This window comes from Bos indicus x Bos taurus, chromosome 12 (genome assembly GCF_003369695.1).
Source record: "Bos indicus x Bos taurus breed Angus x Brahman F1 hybrid chromosome 12, Bos_hybrid_MaternalHap_v2.0, whole genome shotgun sequence".
In the NCBI taxonomy this organism is placed as follows: domain Eukaryota; kingdom Metazoa; phylum Chordata; class Mammalia; order Artiodactyla; family Bovidae; genus Bos; species Bos indicus x Bos taurus.
In genome coordinates this window covers 19,280,561-19,303,872 of record NC_040087.1, presented here as the reverse complement: position 1 = coordinate 19,303,872, position 23,312 = coordinate 19,280,561, and the positions used below count along the sequence as shown (strand labels likewise).

Here is a 23,312-nt window from a genome sequence, read left to right as displayed (position 1 = left end):
TTATAAGGGTTAATATACTTCCATCTTTGTGTAATTTTGAAATACGAAGAGCAAATGGTAAAATGAAAGTTATACCCTTTCATGTTAGTCTTAATATGGCCATTTATTTTGCAGAGAAGAAATAGTTATATATGGGTGTATATTAAGATTTCATTTTTTCTGTCTTCTTTGGGAAAAAATTCTAATCTTTTTTATTCAAGTTTAAGTTGATGCCAAATAATTCCAGTATTGAGCATCTTAAATCTGTTACTTGGATTATGGATTGAGTTTGGCGCTAACTCAGAGGACTACAGGCAAGTATTCAGGAGATAGCCAGAGGGATATTTTAGTAGGTGAACAATTTATTTCACATACTGTGTTCAAATTCAGGTATCTTAAAATCACATATATGTAACATAGAATTGAAAATTTGATCATAGACTAAATATCATATTTAACAGTAAAGATTTTCTTCAATTAGTTGTGTGTCCTTTTAATTGTTAGAATTAGAAGTGTTTTTAAACCACCAAGTATCATTAGTGGTATCCTTGGTTAGTCATAACTGGATTAAAAGGATTATACTTTAATAAACTTTGACCTCTAAGTGTTTTTATGTATTTAGAAGTTGACATTCTAAATCATTTTTTTTTTCCTTTTGCAGGTGGATATTACTAGCCCTTATTCATGGAAAAAGTTTTATGCTAAGTGTTGTTTTTCATTGAGTATTAGCAAAAAGGAGAAAAATTAATATCCTAATCTTTTGAGATTAGATTTGGCTGTAGTAAGTAATATTTAGACCAATTATTGGGTTGGCCAGAAAGTTCGTTCGGTTTTTTCCATACGCTGCCTCTAGTAGCACTTAGTTGTCTTTAAACTTCATTTGAAACAACTTCCCTAGATTGTATTGTATACAATTGTCATATCAGAGTGCATTTGAAAAGAAACTTAATCAAAATTGGCAAATTTTTGTGTAGCTATTTTAATATTGAAGATGGAAGAAAACATTTTCAGCATATTGTGCTTATTTCAAAAAAGGTAAAAATGCAACTGAAACACAAAGATTTGTGCAGTGTGTGGAGAAAGTGCTGAGGCTGATTGAATGTGTTAAAAGTTTGTGAAGTGTCATGCTGTAGATTTTCTCACTGGATGATGCTCCATGTTCAGGTAGACCAGTTAAAGTTGATAGTGATCAAATTGGGAACAATCAGTGTTATACCACGCAGGAGATAGCCAACATCCTGAAAATATCCAAATCAAGCGTTGAAAATCATTAGCACCAGCTTGGTTATGCTAATCATTTTGATGTTTGAGTTCCACATAAGTTGAGAGAAAAATCTGCTTGACTGTATTTCAACATGTGCGATTCTCTACTGAAACATAACGAAAACTGTTTTTAAAACAAATTGTGATGAGTGATTAAAAAGTGAATACCATACAATAATGTGGAATGTAAGAGATCGTGGGACAAGTGAAATGAACCATCACCAACCACACCAAAGGCCAGTCTTCATCCAGAGGTGATGTGTATATGGTGGGATTGGATGGGAGTCCTCTATTATGAGCTCCTTCCAGAAAACCAAACAGTTAATTCAAGGTACTGTTGCTAGTTAAACCAACCGAAAGCAGCACTCAACGAAAAATGTCCAGAATTAGTCAACAGAAAATGCATAATTTTTCATGAGGATACTGCAAGACTGCATGTTTCTTTGATGACCAGGCAAAAACTGTTGCAGTTTGGCTGGAAGGTTTTGATTTATCTGCTGTATTCACCAGACATTGCACCTTTTTGTTTTCCATTTAAAGTTTTTACAAAATTCTCTTAATAAAATTTCAGTTCCCTGAAAGGCTATGAAAGACAGCTGGAACAGATCTTTGCTGAAAAAGATAAAAAAAACTGGGGAAGAGGAAATTATGAAGTTGCCTGAAAAATGGCAGAAGGTAGTGGAACAAAATGAGGAATACATTGTTCAGTAAAGTTCTTGGAGAAATGAAAGATGAGTCGTTTTACTTTGAAACCAAAGGAACTTTTTTGGCCAACCCAAACACTTGCATGTCTGGAAGACCATCATCAGTACATTTCCAGCTAAACATTTTTATTTTCTTACCTCTTATCAGGGATTTCTTATTTTTGTTTGAGCTCCTTTAATGGAGAATTAATTTCTCCAGTAGAATTTAAGAATTTATGTTCTTACCTGGTTTATTTATAAAATGTATCCCAGAGATTTCTGATATCTTTTTTTTTTTTAGGCTATTTGCAGTGAAAAAAATGTTGGCAAAATAAATAAGTTTAAACTTGCTATGTTAAAATTACTGTGCAGTGTGATAAATTAGTTGATGAGTTTTTGTTTGTATTATACTGAAACTAAATTCAACATTTATAACTTCTATATGGGTCTGTTTCTTGATTATTAATACATGGGATTCATATAAAAATACTTGAATAATACATTTATATTAGCATATTGATGAGTATAGGTTCCCCTTAATTCTGTTTAACTTCAATAATCTGATACTATATTCTTATTATAAGAATATATTACTTATTAATAAGAATTATATTATTATATTCTTATGATTACGTTCATGTTTTGCAAAAATGTAAACTGCCTAGAGAACCTTGTTTATGCTATAGGGTTAGATTTTGAGACACTAAATGTTCTTCAATTTAATTAACTTGTTACTAAAGTTATTCTGTATATCATTTTATAATTTAACCGCTTAGCATTAATTAATCTTTAGGAAGTAGTAGAAATTTTAAAATCACTCCAAAGTTTTCTTATTTCCACATCTCATTATTTTATAATCTTTAGAAATGCTTATATTTATGAAAGTAATATTTTCAGAGATATTAATTCTTACAGCACCACTAAAACTTTTTTTTTCCCTTTGGACTTTAATACATATGCTAGTAAACTATAGGATAATTTTTTGGTTTTGTTTTTGTTTTTTAAGTTTTCATGTGATCACTTAAATGCCATTTTAGCGTGAAACAACAAAGCGTTGCCCTATAGTTAGAAGTAGAGAAAGAGTAGGTACATCGTTTCTTAAGATAATTTGTACATTTTCACATAGTCTGTGCAGATTTTTATATTGTATTTCCATAAATGTCTTCTGTCTTATGTTTAACAAAGAGCATTAAATAGATTTGAAGCATTTATATAGAGAGGACTACAAATTTTATTACAGGCACTGAGGATCAGCACTGAACAAAGCAGATAAATTCCAGCCCTTATAGAGCTTACAATTTGGGGAGTGAGGCATGAGTGATAGAATACATAAAAAACTGATAGGTGCTAATATGTGGTATGTCAGGTGGTGGTAAGTTCTATGAAGAAAAATAAAGCAAGGGGAGTGGGAGGAATGGGTTAAACAGGTTTGGAAGGCAGGAAGGCAGATGTGTTTTTCAATAGTGTGGTCAGAAAATTCCTCACAAAGATAACATTTGAATGAAGACCTAAAAACTAAAGGAGCAAACCTCTAGGTTTCTGGGAGAAGAGCCTTTCAAGCAGATGAAATAACACCTACAGAGACCTTGAGGCCGAAACGTTTTTGGTGTTTACTAAAAAGAGCGGCAAGAAGGTTTGGATGGCTATGATCAACTATACAAGAGAGAATAATAGCTCATAAATTAAAGTTTCTAGGAGCCAAATTTTACGGCTATTTAAGCTCTTAGCTTAACATACAGATTTAATTTTCCTTCCTTCTTTAAAACTACCTTGAGGGTTATGTGAGCCTCAGCCTATTTGACCTTCGTAGATAAGAGTATTTTCTTTAGATCTGACTCAGAACCTCCATCTGAGACCATTTAGAATGTAAAATGTTTAAATGGTTGGTTAATAGGTATACGTGTGATGATCAGGTTTTTATGAACTGTGTTTTTTGTTTTTACTTGCTCAGTTTAGCCTAGTCAAAGCTTAGCTAAATGAGTAAATGACATATTTGTAATTTACTTAAACGAACCAAAATTGATTCCTCCATTCTAGTAATTGCCCCCATTCTTCTCACTTATTCCAATTCTGTTAGCATTTTAGCTAAGGACTTACTTGCCTGAAAGTGTTCATCCCCTATGGTATGTCCCACTAATTTAATCTTCCTAATGCACTGCTTTTGCATATAGGATAAAATTCAGACTTATTGTACCTCATAATCTTGCCCTAACCTTCTTGAAGTTTTTCCCTTTTTTTCAAGCAAACTAGTCCTGCTCCATCTGTTTTTCTGTCTCTAATTTCAGTGCTCTTATTTATGCCGTTTCACCACCCCAATTCTTCCCCAATTTATTCCTGTACAGTTTTTAAATGCACTATGCTGAATGTTCCATGAGTTTAATAGTTTGGCATTATCCCTCCTTCCCATGTTACAAAAAATTTATCCCTGTAGCTCTTAACCTTTTTCTCTCACTTAACAAAGAAATACAGCATTTCTATCATTAATTTCACCTCATTTATTCATGTATATATACCTTTTATAAATGTACTGACAATATGAAGAAAAATATTTAAACTTAAGAAACAAAGTGAAAAAAATTTAAACTTAAAAAGCAGGTAGACTAAGACATCCAGAATTTCAGAACACCCAAAGTTCAAATATTAATTTTATGCTGACAAATGATACAGCTGATTTTTTTCTCAGTTATATGAAAATATATATACTACATACAGTGTGGACTAGTCATATTTCTAGGATTTTAGCACACTAAAAGAATTCTTAAAAGTATGGATTCTCTATTTCACTTTGCTAATATGGTAAGCGCTGTTGATAGAGCCATTTAAGAAGTAGTCCATGTGTTTGTTGTAGTATTGTTTATAATAATAGAGGATTGGAAGAGTTTTTAAAGTGTCCAGTAATAAACTGATTAACATGCTGAGTGGAATACTGTGCAGCTATTTAAAATAATGTAGTGAGTATTTAATGAGCTAGAAACTTCCTGGTTATGTGAAAAACGTTACCACATAGTATGAATCATTAGAAGAATACATATGCTAAAATGTTACTACTGGTGTATTATGGTGTGAGGTAAATCTTGTTTTTTTATATTATAAATAAACATGTATGATTTGGGGGGTGGTATTGGGAAAAGATTCTTGAAAAATCAAAATACTTGAAGCAGCCTTACCACTTAATCACCTGCTTTGGAAGTCCATAAATGGAAAACCTAAGTTCTTATGGGTTCAGGAACTTAAGAAGTGATAATGAAGAATTAACTATTTGGGGAAGAACTAAACAGGTAATTTCAAATATCAAATAAGTTTAAAATCTGCCTCGGGGGAGCAGTCTGCTCTGTTTCTTGAAAAGCTTTGCTGTCATTTCTCCCGTCTTCAAGCCCCCAAAACCTGAAAAGGTAAGTATAAGAAAAGGAGTGGCTTTTAATTTTGGAACTATATTAATAAACTAAAGAAAAACAAATCTGGTTTATAGAGATTTAATAGCACAGCGAAACTGACTCTGATCTTAAAAGGATTTTGTCTTTTAAAAAGTTTTTAGCTTTTTCCCACCATAGAACTAATGTATAGGCATAGAAACCTCAAAAAAGGCAAAAAATTCTGTTTAAAAATTATATTTTTATCATCCAGTGAGAATTACTATTATTAACAGTATGTTATTTCCTTCTAAATGTATAGTTGGATTAGCAAATTTATTTCCTAATTTGTAACTATGCCAGGAGCTGGAAAGAACATCACGCTCTAGAAGAGAGACGAGATAATGCTGCTGGCTCAGAAAGTTTTTCTTGACGTTTATCTAAAATACAGTTGACCCCCAAACAATGTGGGTTTGAACTGTGGGAGTCTTTATTTTTCTCAATAAATACATGCTACAGTATTGCACGATCTACAGTTGTTCGAATCTGAGGATGCAGAACATAGGTGTAGAGGCCAACTAGAGTTACGCAAGTGGCACTAGTGGTGGAGAACCTGCCTGCCGGTGCCGGAGGCGTGAGAGACGTGGGTTTGATCCCTGAGTCAGGAAGGTCTCCTGGAGAGGGGCATGGCAACAACACTCCAGTATTCTTGCTTGGAAAATCCCACGGACTGAGAGGGGAGCTTGGTGGGCTACAGTCCATGGGGTTGCAAAGAGTCGGACACGACGAGTGGCTTAGCACACGAGCACGTACATGGATTTTCAGCTACAAGGTGGGTCAGCTTCCCTAACCCCCTTGTTGATCAAGAGTCAACTATATAGGTAAAAACCACCAATCTTATCATCTCTTCCATAATATTTTACTGTAAAAATGCTTAAGTTTTTGAACTTCCTCAAGATACTTGAGGAGAAAATGCATCTTGTTTGCCATCTGGCTTCCTCTTCCACACCTGCCTGTCATCCCCAGTACCTTTCCATTGTTTGAGAGCCTTTCTGAGACAGGGGAGGTCATTGAAGGATTTTAATTGGGAGAGAGAAATAATTACTGAAAATTGTACTGTTCAAGATTTGCTGAAGAAAGTCTAAGACCAGTATAGTAATTAAATCCTGTGCTGTTTATACCCCAATTATTACATCAAATTTATCAAAAAGCTGAGCTGGTGTTCTAAAATTATGGGATTCACATTCAGTATTCAAAAAACACTAAGAAATTTGGATTGAAACATGACTGGTTATCAGAATGTAAACATGACACGATATAAATTCATAATGTATGACCTGTTACAGCAACCCGTTTAGAGAGCAAAAATTGTCTCAGTCTGTTTTTCTCACATTTCAGTATTTTATAATTTAAAACTCTTAAAAGTAGTTTAGATTTAGAATATGACAATTTAGCTAATCAATTAAACTTGGAAGTTTAAAATCTGACTGAGAGGAGGGGTGTTTGTCTCCAGAACCCACCTGCTACAGGTGTCAAGTTAGACCCTCTGTTGTGCTAGTTTTGTCACCGCTTTAGTTGGCATTGTATCCTTGAAAAAAGGGAAAGCACCCAAAAATGCTCAAGTTCATCATAAGCCCTCAGGCCAGTTTTTAAAATACAACTCTTCTAGGTGTATTTAGTTATAAAACTCAAGGAATTTGGATTTTTAAAAAGTTGACTAAATTTCCACGTAGTTATACTCTTCAGAAAACATTCGTGATGAGTTTACTTCTCTATTTCTCAAGATATTAAATTCTTAAGACAGTAATAAAGGGAATTGCAGACGTTTTGGGGGGTAACCAAATTAGTATGATTTGGAATTTAGGTAAAAGTCCAACAAGTTTCAAAACTAGCATGAAAATTCATTTATTTAGGCTTATAATTTATTGCTATATGCTAATAAACATTTGTTCCCCCAAACCACTGTTGATTTAAAGTCTTGGTGCGTGTGGCTTGCGTAGGCCTCATGCAGAGGTAGCAAATGTCCTAAGGGGTTTTTGAAGGTATTGAGAAGCTTGCTTGAAGAAGAACAATATTGAGACCTTTTTATTCTGTATTGCAAAATACAGAAGGGCAAAACTGAGGAGATGGAGTTTCAAGGGGGTGCAAATGTAAGCTCCTAAGTAAGGATTTTCTACCAACTATTGAAGTGTACATTATGGAAATGGACTGCTTTACCAGAGACCCCAAGAGGGATGAAATTGGAGGGAGGAGTAGGATTTCAACATAACATTTGAGATGAAGAAAATCAGTACATCAGCTTGAACAAACGTGCCTTTAAGAGCACATGTGCTGACTATCTTTGACTAAAGGACCCTAGGGAAATTTCTGGATTCTTTTTAGGACAGTTTTTACTGAAAACCGTTATCTTAACTGAGTATATAAGAAAAGTTGAAGATCAAGGTTTAGAGAAATGTGTCTCACTTGTCTTAAAACTATGAAAATGTTAACAATGAGCTACTAAAGTTGGAATATAAATTTTAAATACTAAAAACAAGTTGGCATTTGTTTTCAAGAAATACTTTATCAAGGCTGTTGAATAAATCCAATATAGAACTGGATCATTAAGTTTTCATTTTCCTCTTAAAACTTCAAAGGAGAATAAAGTTGAAGACGTTGGATAAACAAGAAGGGGCCAATTCTAGAGAAATTCTTAAATCACAGTTTTGAGAGGGCAGTTAACTCATAGTGTCAATGGAACATTCTTTGATGTTTATTTTCTAGAGTGCTTGGATTTTTCATAAGACTGCAGAGCCATAACTTGGGCTTAGAATCACTGCTTTTGGAATTCTTTATATGTAGCTTAAACTGGAGATTTTACTGCCTTACCAGACACATAGGTGCTCAGTTATTAAGTGGAGTGTTCCTAGGAAGATCAGTCTCACTCTGAAATCGGCACTGGATTCAGTTGTCATCTGTCATCAAACATACAGGAAACAATTCTGTAGTATAGTTGCTAGTCTTTTGAGCCCACATCATAGTTGAGGCTTGAGTAAATAGTGCTATGAATTGGCTGAGATGATTTTTACAACATCTTTTAATGCTGGCTTCTTAGTTTTTACAATTCAATTAGCTTTCAGACTACTATGGTTCTCTTCCAAATTTATAGAGAGATTCTTCATAGAGAGTTAATACAATAAGTAACATCAGCCCGTGCACACTTGTTAATGCTTATTTGTCCCTCTGGGAAATAGGCCAGTAAATTTTTATCTTGAGTGGTTATTTTAGTAAAAGTAATCCAAATCAAATCAAAACATTGAAATATCTATCCCCTTGGGTTGTAGATATGATTTCTTTTTAACTGCATATGGAAACCACTCAAGCTTTAGGTGCTAATAGTGACAGAAATTACTGACACATTGTTTTTATCCTTTGCCAGAAACTTTTACATTTAAAAATCCTTTCAATTCTCATACACCACCTAATGGAGGAGATATATTGTTTCTCCCATGCTGTAAGGAAGCTGAGTCACAGGGAAATAGATTGCCTGCTGCTGCTAAGTCGCTTCAGTCATGTCCGACTTTGTGCAACCCCATAGATGGCAGCCCACCAGGCCCCACCGTCCCTGGGATTCTCCAGGCAAGAACACGAGTGGGTTGCCATTTCCTTCTCCAATGCATGAAAGTGAAAAGGGAAAGTGAAGTTGCTCAGTTGTGTACAACTCCTAGCAACCCCATGGACTGCAGCCTACCAGGCTCTGTCCATGGGATTTGCCAGGCAAGAGTACTGGAGTGGGGTCCCACTGCCTTCTCCAAGTAGATTGCCTACTGTCACAGAACTAGTTAAAGGGGGAGTCAGAATTGAAGTTCAGTTTGATTGCAGAGCTCATACTTAATGAACTACAACCTCTGTCCTATAGTTAACAAGAGATAGAGGAGACAAAGTGGAAGTTAAGCCCTAAAAGGCTCAAAATGACAGTTACACTTTCTGAAGAATGTTAAGATAGATTTGTATGTGGAAGTACTATACTAAGCACAAATTAACTTCTAAAGTACTCCATGATACTGCTACTATCACACTGCAAGGACACATTCTCTGAGAGTGGTGTTCTGGTAACCCTGGACCTGGGTTTTTGTGTGTCAGCCCTTAATAGCAGTGTCCAGCTCTGAGAAAACTGCCCCACCTAACTGTCCACAGCAAGTCTGCAAATCTATAGGTCATATTTGGTTGTACTGCTATTAAGGCATCCTAGCATCAAACAGCATTGTTATCTCACTTCATGTGTCTCTTGAGAAGCTAATCAAAATCTAAGAGAAAATAGAACTTTTGTAACTAGAAGGCTGCAGAAAAATCATACATTTAAATTGTAAACTTATTTTGCAGATTACCCTAAGCTGTGAAACATACCATTTTCTTTGTATTTCATGTCAATTTAAAGGGCTTCTGGCCGGCTTTATCATCATTAACTTCATTCTGTCCTATAGAGCAATTCTAGGCAGTATCACAGGTTCTCACTGAGCCTTCGGAAATACTCTGGGGTATTGTCTCTGAAGGGCGACCTCCTTCCACCCTCTTCACATACACACACACAAAATTAACAACTCCCTTTTCTATTGTCATCCCTATAGCCATTTCATTATTGCTTATGTTACATCATATTGTGATTATTTCCCTTATTTCTCTGATTAGCCTATAAGCCTAATAGGCTTGAGCCCAGACTATCTTAGCCCATTTAGTGAGCCCATAATCTCATGGAGCACTCAATATCATGTTAATTCCCTTCATAATTGTTGAATGCATTGATAGCAATAATGCATTGATACCAATATTAGGATGACTACTCAAAACAACTGGCTTGTTAGATAGCCAGAAGTTAGATCCTTTCAGTAGAATTTTCCTAAGATCAATTAGATCAAATGTATTTCCAGATCACCAGTATCACAGTTTCATTGAAGGATCACAGAGAAAGAGAAATGAGAAACATGAAATAGTTCTTCCCAGCTAATAAGTTTTATATTTTATACATAAAGTAAGTCTGTGAAGGCTCTTTATCTCTTACTGAGATGATGCATTAGTTAAGGCATAAAGAATTTCACAGAGTGTGTTTTGTCTTCTAGGTAATAAACTTTGACAGTATACCTGATGTAAGTCTTAGGAAAACTGTGTGGTAGGTTGAAGTGGCTTCTGAGATATTCTTCCTGAAGTGTTAAAGCATTATGGAGGTCAGGAATTCCAGTTAGCTCTGTTTCCATCTCAAGATTTGGGGTTTTATAAAATATTAAGTAATTTTAAAAGTATTAAAATTATTTGATGGCTATTTTCCCCACTTTATCATTCACCTGACTGACCCTACGCTCCATTGCTTAAGACAGCCAAATCCAAATCAACCTTGCTTACACCAATGAAGTTATATTAGCTTGTATGTAAGAATTCAACCATAACAACTATTTATGACTGTCTCTGTTTCTCATCAAGAAACAGTTTTCACTTTCATCTTTGCCACTGAGGTCATAGGGTGTGACCTTTTTTCCTAGCACTGTCTTCGTGTTCTTTTCTTGCTGATCTCCCAGACTCTAACTTTAACCAGCTTCCTGAACACACAGTACTCAGCCTCTAAATGCTGCCTGCCTAAATTCATGGCATTCAGCTGCTTGACCCTGAATTGGGAAATCATCTGACTTCTGGACTCTACTTTCATTTGGAGGACCCAAATATATTCCCAAATTAACTGAAGTTCTAGCCTTATAATACTCTGCTTGCTCTCAGATTGATTTTGCATAATGGTCTCTCACTCTTCATGGTTAAAATGCCTTCCAAACGAGGCATGACCTACCAAATATTTGGGTGTTTTATAATTAACAGACCTGTTCATCGATAATATTCCTGATAGGTCTGCACTCTGAGATTTATTTTTAAGATTTTTCTAAAATTAATTGCTCACTGCCAATAATACCCTCATTTTTAAATAAGGAAAAAGCCTAAGATACTGTTGCATTAGTTTAGGATTTTGACATCAAGATTCTAAATACAACACATGGCAACCGTCAGTTACCTTTAAATAGATAACTGCTCAATGGGATTTATCCAGAGACCTGCGAAAGGAAGCATGGGAATGATGAAATCAGCATATAACCTTGTCTTCAAGCTAGTATGAAAATTCCTTATTTTGGCAAAGTTTACTTTTCATCTTGTTTCATTTCCTGTCTTAGTATGATAACCTTTTTATATGAAACTGCTATTTTAAATTTTTGTAGTTTTCATTTGTTCATGTGTAGAAATGTGTAATTTTATTATTTGTGATATCTGATGAATTTCAAGTAACAATTTCCTTATGCATATAAGAACTTTAAAATTAAACTGAAAACATACCTGACATGGAGTAGATTTCCCATAAACATTTAAATTAATATTGAATCAATCTGATTTGTTTAACATGGTGGTAAGTCAGAATTTTTAGAATTCTGTTATCAACAGTCTTACAACTTTACAACCTCTGTTTTCGAAATGTTTACTTTTAATATTCAGTAGTTTTGTATTTAATTTCTCATAGTTGAAAATATGAAACTTCTAGAAACAAAATTTTTCTAGAGTAAATCTTTTTAGACTATGTGTTTGGTTCTGTTACTGGCTCCTAAGGAAAAGAAATTGCAATAATCTGTCTTTCTAAAAAGAAATAATTCAGGATTAGGATTCCTATAAGAATTAAGAATAAAAAAAAAAAAGAATTAAGAATAATGTAGAAAATCAAGAAATAAGTTAGGGGTGAAAATGTCCATTAGATTAATTTGATGATTCTAGACATGAGAATCTGTAAGTTATTTTCTCTCATTTTGTCCTCATTTTTAAGTCTCAAACAATGAAACTTCTATCACTTGAATCTCATTCAGTAATGTATGTAGCGCTATTTATTCATTCAAGTTATTTTGTTCAGAGGCATTTGCCTCTGATACTAGTCTCTTCAGTATCATCAAAATGAATTTGATTTAGATGATAATTAAGCATGTAGGAGAAACATAAGTTTTCCCACTGATTTGAAGATCATGAAATGAAGCAGAACAAAAAGTTATAATTTAGTATAATAAAGTTCCTATTTGTGAATGTTGTCCTAAAGAAGTGTTTAGTATCGCTTGGTTATTTTGCCAGGGGAATGACAATGTAAACAGAAGCTTAAACTGTCCTATCCTAGAGAAGTTAAATGTGGTCATATTCAAATACTTAAAAATTGGCTTGGCTTAAAGTTGTGTGACCTTAAGTAAATTGCTCTCTTCAAGTCTCACTGTAAATTTTAAGTAAAAGGTCTGTCTTGTCCTAAATTTTTATAATCCTAGGACAGAGTCAGTCTACAATGTATTTATTTTATAAATAATTCTGTACACTGACATGTTACTCATTAATCTTGCAGACTTAGGTAGAAACCTCAGTTATCACCTTAGAATTTTGGATATTATATATTTACCTTTTCCATTCTAGAAAAAATTTTAGATTTTTTCCCCCACACTTTTGTCAGATTGTATCCTTGACTATATGAAACATAGCCAACAGAAAGAAAAACAGCTCCATGGAAACTTGGAGAAGGAGAGGCACACACTCATTCTTATTTTTAAAAAATAAGAAAAAATTTTAATGTTTATCAGATATAGCATTTAATTGAATTAATGGGACAATATGAAAGTACTGGATATTTATTCAACTGGCGTTTACAATGACCTTAAACCTTGTTTGAATATTTTGTAAAGCAGTAATAAAAATTATAAAATTTCAGTATATTTTGTCTTAAGCAATATGCTGAATGTTAAATTTTATGTAAGGATCAAGTCATATAAAATATAATAGGTATAGAAGTTTCAAGAGTAGTATTTAATGTGTTTTAAGCCATAATGTCCAAAGGGTGTTTGGTTATAATTTTTCTTAAAGTTGACTTTTTTCTTGAAGTAGAGTTCAAGAGACAAATTCAGGTGGATTCAATTTGAAGAATTCCAGTTTCCTTTAAGCAAAATTTCACTTTATTTCAAACTAAAAATTACATTGTATTTGTAATTTGACAACACACTTGAAATGTGTACAGTCTAAAGGATTCAAATTTCAAACCTTTCGATTTAATCTATTGGCTGTAAGCAAGGCCACAACCAAGTATTAATACTTGTAAATCTCCTATTGCAAGAAATTGTATCAGAAGGAATTGGATTATCAAGAATGGCTGCTATGTTTTGTTTTGTTCTGGGCTGTGTGGCATGAAGGATCTTATTTCCCCAATCAGGGAACCCATGGATCGAACCCGTGCCGCCTGCAGTGGAAGCGCAGAGTCAAAAGCACTGGACCACCAGGGAAATCCCAAGAATGGCGACTGGTTTTGATCATGGTTATGTACATAACATGTGTATGTATGTTATATACCTTACCAAAGTAGAGCAGGACAGTTTTATTCATATGCAAATCTATTTTTGAATAGTGTAAAAATCTGACATGGTGATAATTTGAGGTCTATGCTGCTGCTGCTGTTAAGTCGCTTCAGTCGTGTCCGACTCTGCGACCCCATAGACAGCAGCCCACCAGGCTCCCCCGTCCTTGGGATTCTCCAGGCAAGAACACTGGCGTGGGTTGCCATTTCCTTCTCCAGTGCAGGAAAGTAAAAAGTGAAAATGAAGTCACTCAGGTGCTCAACTCAGCGACCCCATGGACTGCAGCCTACCAGGCTCCTCCGTCCATGGGATTTTGCAGGCAAGAGTACTGGAGTGGTCTGCCATTGCCTTCTCCGTGAGGTCTATAAATAAGAGTGAATATAATTTCATCCCATCAAAAAGCTATTAAAATAATTCTTAAAATGCCTTAAAAGTTTTCTGTTTACATTTTTCAAGTGAGATGATCTTTTATTATTAAAGACCTATTCTATGCCCAGTACTTCACAATAGTCTAAAAAAGATGGTCACTGTCTGCAAAGAACTTTTAGCCTAGCTGGTAATATTGTACTGACTTACAGGAAACAACTAGAGAAGAGTGGAGTGTAAAGTCTGTCTTACGAACTTGAAGTGCGCAGTAGAACCTCAAAGAAAATGTGGATCTAGACAACGGAAAAGACTTCTTAGAGGAGGTGGAAAATAAGCTCCTATCTATTGAAAAATAGATAGGATTAACTCAATGAAATGAAAGAATTGGAGACTTAGTGCAGAAAACATGAAGAAAGTCATGATCAGGTAAGGAAGAGTAGTTGCAGTTTTAAAACAGATTGGTTCTTGGGGAGATGGTAGGGAAATAAGTGTACATGTTTGAGATTGTTTTCCTTCCTCTGCATAATGTGCCCTAATTTCTAATTGAAGAAAAAGAGAGTACTCAGATTGCCTGCAGTCTCTTGAAAAATAAAAATGTGATCTGAAGGAAAATAAAACATGAGTTGTAAGAAATATTAGAAGGAAGCCTAGGCTTAAGTTAGATCGGATTACCCTAAACATTGGGCAGTCTAGGCCTTTAACTCAGCAAATCAAATGAGAAATCTTGAGAGGAAGAGGTTGCATGGCCAAAAGCCTACTGTCAGGGATACTTTTTGCCCAGTTGAGATTGACCTTACCACTACAGAAATGATTATGAGTTAATACTGTAGTACTGTTGTTAAGCCAAATAAAAACATTACTCCTTTTCCAAACCTCTAATTTTCATCCACCCTTAGCTCAAATTATTTACTCTTAGGATGTGCTTTCCCTCATCTTTCGCTATCTAAATATTTTTAGGGTATCTAGCCCCTGCATGAAATTTTCCCAGTTCACTTTTCTCCTCATACAGAAATATTGTTTCTCTCTTTTTTGCTCCTATACCTGCCCTAGAACAATTAATACATCCTTCTTTATGGGTAGAGGGTTTTATTTTTTTTTAAGCACATTAGCACAGATTAGTTTATTTGGCACCTCTCCCAGGTAACATCCTAACCCAGTTAAAATGCCTAAGAAGTGATTCTAATGAAATCTGATCATGGGACGGTCCATCTATTTTATTTTTCATTATATACTCTGCAAGATGCTTGATAAATGCCAATTGATTGCTGAAAATCAGTAGTAATTTGGAGACAGTATGTTCTGGAAAGGCTGAATACCAGCTACATAAATATAAAAATGCCCAGGCTCTTACCTGGTAATTTAGAAGTTCTCCATCTTTAATTGTTTCACATATCAGAGCTCCTCTGTTCTATGCTGCCTATTAACATTCAAGCATTAATTAACTACCTTGAAGAAATTTCCTTTTAAAATTTTAAAGCCAGAAACCTATGCATAGGGGAATGAATAGTTGGAAAGCCTATGAAACTTTGAGGCTATTAGTGATCTAGCTGATCATCTAAAACTTTCCAAGAAAGTATAATTTAACCGTATCCTATTGGCTTTTATTTGTTGTCTCTGAGGAGATGGACTTCCCTGGTGGCTCAGCTGGTAAAGAATCCTCCTGCAATGCAGGAGACCTGGGTTCCATCCCTGGGTTGGGAAGATCCCCTGAAGAAGGGAACAGCTACCCACTCCAGTATTCTGGCCTGGAGAATTCCAGGGACTAGTCCATGGGGTTGCAAAGAGTCAGACACGACTGAGCGGCTTTCACTTCACTGAGGAGATGAGGCTCTCCCAGTGGCTCAGCAGTAAAGAATCCTCCTGTAATGCATGAGATGCGAGTTTGATCCCTGGGTCAGGAAGACCCCCTGGAGACGGAAATGGCAACCCACTCCAGTATTCTTGCCTGGGAAATCCCATGGACAGAGAAGCCTGGCGAACTACAGTCCGTGGGGCCTTAAAAGAGTAGGACACAAAACTGAGCCACTAAGCACACGTGCACACCCTGAGGAGACGGGAGATGCAAGTAGAATGAAAAGTCCTTACGTTAAAAGATACTTCTCAGAAAAAAAAATTCCGAGAGCCAGCATTACTATAATCACAAAAATAACTATTGAACATCTGCTACAATGCTTTAAAGTGATTAGAGTTAATGGTATGCTTCTGAATCCCTCTGCTTACTAGAGCTACTTTATTGACTGAAATGGGTTTTCTTATAAACTTTCTTGGACAATTTTATAAAAGACTATCCAAGTCACTTGAAAAAAGCTTTCAGAAATAAAAGAAAAAATTGTGGATCAAATATGGAACTTGTTTGTTTTCTGCTAGGACATTTAAGTTATAATGTGATAAGGATTTATTTTTATGTACCCTTAGAGCTTTTATATAAAACCTATAGGACATTTTTGTCTGATTTCCAAAACCTAGATATAAATTACATTTTTTTTGAAAAGTCTAATGTTGCTTTTGGGTTTGATTTGGCTTTGAGGGAGGTTGACATATTTACCAGACATATTTAGCCAGCAGTCAGGAATTCAACCAGCAATTAAATAATGATTCCCATGGTGAAGCAGTTTCCCCTTTATACTGATTTGCATTATGACCTGTTTTCTAGGCACTTATTTTGACATCACCACTGCCCCCATCAAAAAAAAAAAAAAAAATCGTATCTTGTGTACCTAGACCATGTGGAGAAAGGACTGAGACCAGAAGCAGAAAACAGACATTGTCCATACAGAGCAAAGTGCCAGACAACAGCTCGTTCTAGTAAAAGGCAATAAAGGCCACATGTGATGATCTCCTCAGTTCAAAACTGTAAGTAACTAGGGAATTGCAGGGGCATTAGACAGATGTCTCTGCTGACTCAGTAAAAAATGTCTTCATTTTGTAATTTGTGGCCTGTACGCTTGTAAATTAAGATGCTTTGAGTTGTCAAGTACTGGACTTTTCTGGTTTGTGGGTAAGATCCTAAGCCAAAATAGAATGCAGTATTCCCCCAAAAGTAACTTGGGACCTTTGCCTTAAGACCCAAGGCAAAGGTCACATGAATTTAGATAACTAGGTTAGAACTAAGTCATTGGGCCTTGGCCTAGATATTAGGCAAATTAGGGGACTTTAGTCTTGATAGAGCAAGGAATAGGGAGATGTTATGGCCTCTTGAAACCAAAATAATAAAAACATAAAATAATGGAATTTTTAGAAATTAAATCCAGCTCTACTGTATACAGAAGGATTCTAAGAAAGTCTGTTGGCAACAAAACTGGGCATGTGACTACTGTGGTGATCTAGGAGTGAAGAAAACCTGAACAGAATACTGACAATGAAAATGGAGATAAGAGAATAAATTTAAGATATTTCAAAAGAAAAAAATTGCACAACATCGTAATGAGTTGAATAAAAGTGGGTGTCAAAAGTAACGTTTTCTGTCCTGGAAGACAACGATAGTATCACTGAAAGAAGAGAGTTAAGAAAAATTAATTTGAGAAGGAAAGACGTTGAGTCCCATTTTTGTAATATTGAATTTAAAATGATATCCAGGCATTCTTTTGGAATTGCTTTGATTAAAAGTCACTGAATATACAGAACTAGAATTCTGTGTAAAAGTCTGGCTGGAGAGGCAGTGTCAGTTACCCATTCAAAGCTGATACGGGTAGACAAGCTAACTAAAGATCTTTATTAAAGACAATATATCCCTTTCTTTTAAAAAGAAATACATAAACACCTACATTTATGTAAAAAAAATATTTGGGTATGTAGTCTTAAATAAACATTTCCAAAATGAAATTAAAACCTTTTTTTTCTTCGAGTGTCATATCTCAAGCTTCTGCCTTTAGGAAAATTCCTACACTTGTATCAGTTATGAAAGTCAATAACTAAAATGTGTTCATATTCTTGAACCTTCCCTTTGCTTCTATTTACTAAACAAAATCTTTCCCACTGTTACACTGAAGGAATGAAATTGAGAGCTTAAAGTGTAAACAATTCAGTCAGTTAAAACTGTAAAATTGACATAACTTTAATTTCTCAAATGGAAAAGCATGTAATTAAATTGTGGGAAATGTGCTGGTCTCCAATTTCAAGAAACAGTGCAGCACAAAGGCCTGGCATTCTGGCTGAAGAATTGTAATAATAAACAGAAATTTGAAAACCAGGAAGACGAGTTTTCCAAGACAGCAACTGTGGCATTTCAAAAGAGATATAACAAGAAATTCCAGAAGATGGTCAAAATAGGTTTAGATAATTGAGATTCCTTATTTAAATACTTGTTTTTGATGGAGAAAAACAGTTAAGAGGAGATTAAGCTAAGAGGTCGAAAACATTTTCTCCTTTCACCCTAAATTGGGTTTGCTTCTGAAGAAAAGCGTTAGCCAAAATAATCAAATAGAGATTCAATACTGCTTAAATTGTACCCAGAAATTTAAAAAGTGACCAAGCAAAAAAATTTTTTTAATTAACTGAAAGTAGTAATCTGGTTTTCTAGAAGTTAGACCTTGCTTTATAGGATTCCTATTTAGAAAGTCAAAGTGTCTTGATTGGTTTCCCAAGTAATTACATGCCCATCATGAGACAGAAATATATTACTCTACATTTTAAATTTCTAATATATTCTACTTTAATGATATGTAAGGAAACCTAAAGTATTAACATGTGCTTCCAAAATAGCCTTTTAAAAACTCAGTAATATGTCTTCTGAATATACTAGAATCTTTTAGACCCTTTTACCTAAATCTTTGAACCATTTGATTAATCCAAATTCAATGAACCTATGTCTTCAAGTCAAGTTATCCAGAACTGGGAACATTTGTTTCTATGTTTCCATCCTAGTTACATCTGACTTACATGCCAGGTCTGATGACTTCTACTATCTTTTCATGACTTCTAAATTATGGAGGTAAGTCAAGATTTAATATTGACTGTAGTCATGTAACATTCATTCTGAACTTGTATTCCTTTAATATTTATTTAATTACTAAGCATTCTTGTAGCATTACACTTTCATTAGCATATTATGGTATATCCTAGTTTGGCTTGGCTATTTTAAATGCATAATTTTGCATAACTTTCAACTACTTAGTATTTCTATATACATCTATATATATCTATATACATCTCGATTTTTGTGTGGTTACCCATATAAACTTCTCATAGACAAATACCATGGGTTTCTTTCTGTAGTCTTTAACTTGAATCAACTCATTCAGACTCTTCATGTAAAATATCACTTGTCTTTGAATCTACTGTAATTCTTGTTTTTCCAAGTGAATGTTTACTGAGACTATAGTGTTCCAAATTTTTCACTTGAGTTCAGTAAGAGTGTTAGATGTCTATCACTGCTGTTCAGTTGCCAAGTCGTGTACAAGTCTTTGCAACCCCATGGACTTTTGTTAGATGCCTCCTGTACAGTATTACAAACCTCTGTCCATTGTTCTTCAGGGACTCTGTTCACTGGATCTAATCCCCTGAATCTATCCATCACCTCCACTGTATATTCACCTCCACTGTTTGGCACTGTGGGGGAATATAAAGACCAGTATGAAGCACAATCCCAGTCCTCATCTTAAAAGAATTCATGGAACTGCAGACATTGCAACCAGACTTTCTTGGGGCGTTTTTACAAGAAGGGTAAGATAAACCTCTCCTATTTGGCTTCCAACTTGGGAACCCAAAGATACTCACATTCTTACCAGAGTGTGAAATGAGAAAAGTAACATGAAATACAAACACTTGGTAGTTGGTGTGTTTTACTCAACTGGCAGAGTAAAAAAAAGCCACTTTAAAACAATGATTTCTGGATTTGAGGTGTTGGTGTGAAACCTGAAGGTACAGAAAACTCTGTGATTAAGTCTTAGGCATATTTCAGTTTGGGGAATTAAGTCCTATTTATTCTGCTGTATTTTGTTGCTTATTTATTGTGTGTCATGCTTAATACTCATTTCCCATTCACCATGTAAGGGGTTAGCTTTTTATCTATTAAAATATTTGAGGGGTTGGATTGACCTCATTGCTTAGATAAATATTAAGGCATTTTCTAAGCTTAATAATTTTGAGATGATGAGTCTTTTGGTGAAATTTGTACAAAACTTTTTATCTCTAATAGATCCAATAGAAGACCTAACAATTCAAAAAGTGTAGTTCAGGGACAGAGCTGGTGAGCAATTATGTTTTTATGATATTGTTGATATTCCAGAAATTAAGTAACTTATAGTAATATATTTTCATCTCATCTCTTTACTTCTTAAACTTTTGCTTAAAACACTAAGTTTGATGTTACACTGGTGTTTTCCATGGGTTCAATAGCTCCAGGAAGGTAATAAAATTTCCCAAATTTCCTTTTAAAAATTTCCTCTTACTGCCTTCTGCATTGCTTAATGTGCTGTTACAGAGTAAACTTCCCCAACACAGAAGAAAAATAACAGTAGAATATGGGATATTTAAAAGTCTTAGCAAGTCTTTTATTATTTCACCAAGGTCTCTGGTAATGTGACCATTTCTGTTGTTCATGATAGAAAACCAATACAAAGATGTATATAACTGAGCTGATATTTGTTAGATATAAACAGCATACAAGACAAATTAGAAACAGCTTACAATTCCCTAAGTCATATATTTCTCAAACTGCTTTCCCTTGACCACTTATATTACTTCAGACTCCTGATTTCAGGTATATTTTGAAGTGAAAGTCACTCAGTCATGTCCAACTCTTTGTGATGCCATGGACTTTACAGTCCATAGAATTCTCCAGGCCAGAATACTAGAGTGGGTAGCGTATCCCTTCTCCAAGGGATCTTCCCAACCCAGGGATTGAACCCAAGTCTCCCACATTGCAGGCAGATTCTTTACCAACTGAGCCACAAGGGAAGCCCAAGAATACTGGAGTGGGTAGCTTACCCCTTCTCCAGTGGATCTTCCCAACCCAGGAATCGAAGCAGGGTCTCCTGCATTGCGGGTGGATTCTTTACCAACTGAGCTATTAGGGAAGCAGTTCAAATTAAGTTTGACTTTAACATAACTCAGAATTCTTTGCAATTATGACTTGTATGTTAAATTCAAGAATAAAATTCAACACTAGAGCTCCTTTTCAGAAAATCTTTTTAGGAAGAACTTCCAGCCACTTAAAAGTTTACATTGTTGAGATTCAAGAATAAGCTAAAATCCTTAGTGCCTTATCAGAAACGAAACTTTAGGTGATAGAAAGAGGCTGAAACAAACGTAAGTGGGAGAATGAGGGAAGCCCAACTAGATGGACAAACCATGCTTGGTGATGATTCTTCCCTATGTATCTGAGATGGACGATTACGAGTCTGTGATTTGATCACCAGAGTTTTCAGTTTGGTTGACCAACACAAACTTCTGCCATTATTTTCTTATAATTTCTTATGATTTTCTTATGATCAGTTCAGTCAAGAAGTTAAGTGATACCCATATGAATAAGTTAAAGTCTTCTATTTCCCCTAAATCAGGCAAGAGTTTGAATTTGTGGTGCATCTAACACATCCCTGTTTGCTTCCAACCGTGTGCCTGCCCCCCTTTCTAAAACAAGACCCAGTTTTTTGTGCATGTTGATGTCTTACTCATCATGCCCCACTCTTTGTTGGAGTGAAGACAAGAGACTTACTGAGATAATCTTGACAGACATGGCTCCAGATATCATCTTTAAAATATTTACTAAAATAAGAAACTCAATCCACTCTGAAAGTACACTTTTCCTAGTCAATAATATATAATTTTTAAATTTTGATAATTTATCTCATTCTAAAAACCGCCGGATTGTGAACCCATGTCTTTTGAGGAACTATTTAATTAAAAGCCTAAGTTAATTTAAACCCATCGTCAATGTTATGACTTGTACTTGTAGTAAGCTCTAGAAGGGAAGACCTTGTTTTGCTCCTTGCAGTATCCTCAGCGTCTGGAAGAGTATTTAGCATACAATGTCAATAAATATTTTCTGACTGAATTAATTAAATATATGTATATTACATGTTTCCATGGGTAATGTTTCTGTTCAGTTCAGTTCAGTAGCTCAATCGTGTCCAACTCGTTGCGACCCCATGAATTGCAGCACGCCAGGCCTCCCTGTCCATCACCAACTCCCGGAGTTCACTCAGACTCACGTCCATCGAGTCGGTGATGCTATCCAGCCATCTCATCCTCTGTTGTCCCCTTCTCCTCCTGCCCCCAATCCCTCCCAGCATCAGAGTCTTTTCCAGTGAGTCAACTCTTCGCATCAAGTGGCCAAAGTTTGGAATTTCAGCTAAAGAGAACATTTTATTTCTCATCTCAAGCTAGTTTCTACAAGTTTAATGACTAAGAACACATTAATAGCAATTTAAACATTTCCTGTCTTATTCTTTGCCAATCTGTAGTCACAGTATTTTTGCTTCACTATTCTTTTAACCAGTTATCAGTCTTTAATAATCTTCTCAGCAAAGCACTATAGAAAATTAAACAGTGTTACATATATAGCCATGCCAACTTTACTCAGCTAGTTAAATCACACACTCCCCAAAACTTAGCAGAATGGAAATATTGTACTCTAGAATATGCTAGTGAGAAAACCAGACCAGACATATCCCCAAAACTAAGATGGCAGACTAAAACAACTAAGTTGACTTTTCTGCGGTAAAGAGAAGAATACTACCAAAAACAAGACACTCATTCATAAGGCTTTTTTTTTTTTTCTTATTTGGGTCATTATTTTCAGTTGCTAACTTTAACATTACTTGTCTTGAAGTATTTTTCTCTTTTCCATTATACATAACCTCTTGAGGTACTACTAGGAGACTTCTGAAAAGATCTTTCTTCCCTATAGTTTAGTACACAAATCTATAAATAATTACTAGAAATTTCTGGAATGTAATTCCTTTGCTAAGTGTAAGGATTTCACAGGAAAGATGGTAGGGTAAAATTTGGATCAGTATGAGATAATAGGCCATCCTATGCCAAAGCAGTCCCCTAACCCTGGTATCTACACATAATCTTTCAGGCATGGCTTTTCTTCCCTTTTTAAAAAAGACCTACCTGATCTGGTGAAAAGTAAGTCTTCCTCCTACATTTAAACCACATTCACTTAGTTCTTTCTCCACAGGTGACCATATCTTTGCTGAAAATTCCTGAATATATATATATATGTATATTTTTCTACAAATGGAAACTACATACTGTACATAAAGTAGAAATATATTTTTTTACTTTATACATTGTCTTACACCTTGATTTTCAACTTATAAATGTTTGATAATCCTTCCTTCTTAGTT

General features: G+C 34.9%; 1 protein-coding gene and 2 long non-coding RNA genes across 9 annotated transcripts in view; 2 read left to right on the top strand and 1 right to left on the bottom strand.

The window, feature by feature from the left end:
- LOC113902258 overlaps positions 1-1,828 on the top strand; it is a 28,960-nt gene extending 27,132 nt beyond the window's left edge. Inside the window, exon 5 of the long non-coding RNA XR_003513733.1 lies at positions 641-1,828. This is a non-coding gene — a long non-coding RNA (uncharacterized LOC113902258). The remainder of the gene's footprint in view (positions 1-640) is intronic.
- KCNRG (potassium channel regulator) overlaps positions 1-23,312 on the bottom strand; it is a 105,164-nt gene that overhangs the window by 67,625 nt on the left and 14,227 nt on the right. The window lies entirely within an intron of this gene.
- Positions 8,997-22,040, top strand: LOC113902256. The gene is made up of 5 exons (XR_003513732.1): positions 8,997-13,631; positions 14,232-14,445; positions 16,673-16,872; positions 18,883-18,949; positions 19,492-22,040. It is a non-coding gene; the product is annotated as an uncharacterized LOC113902256 (long non-coding RNA).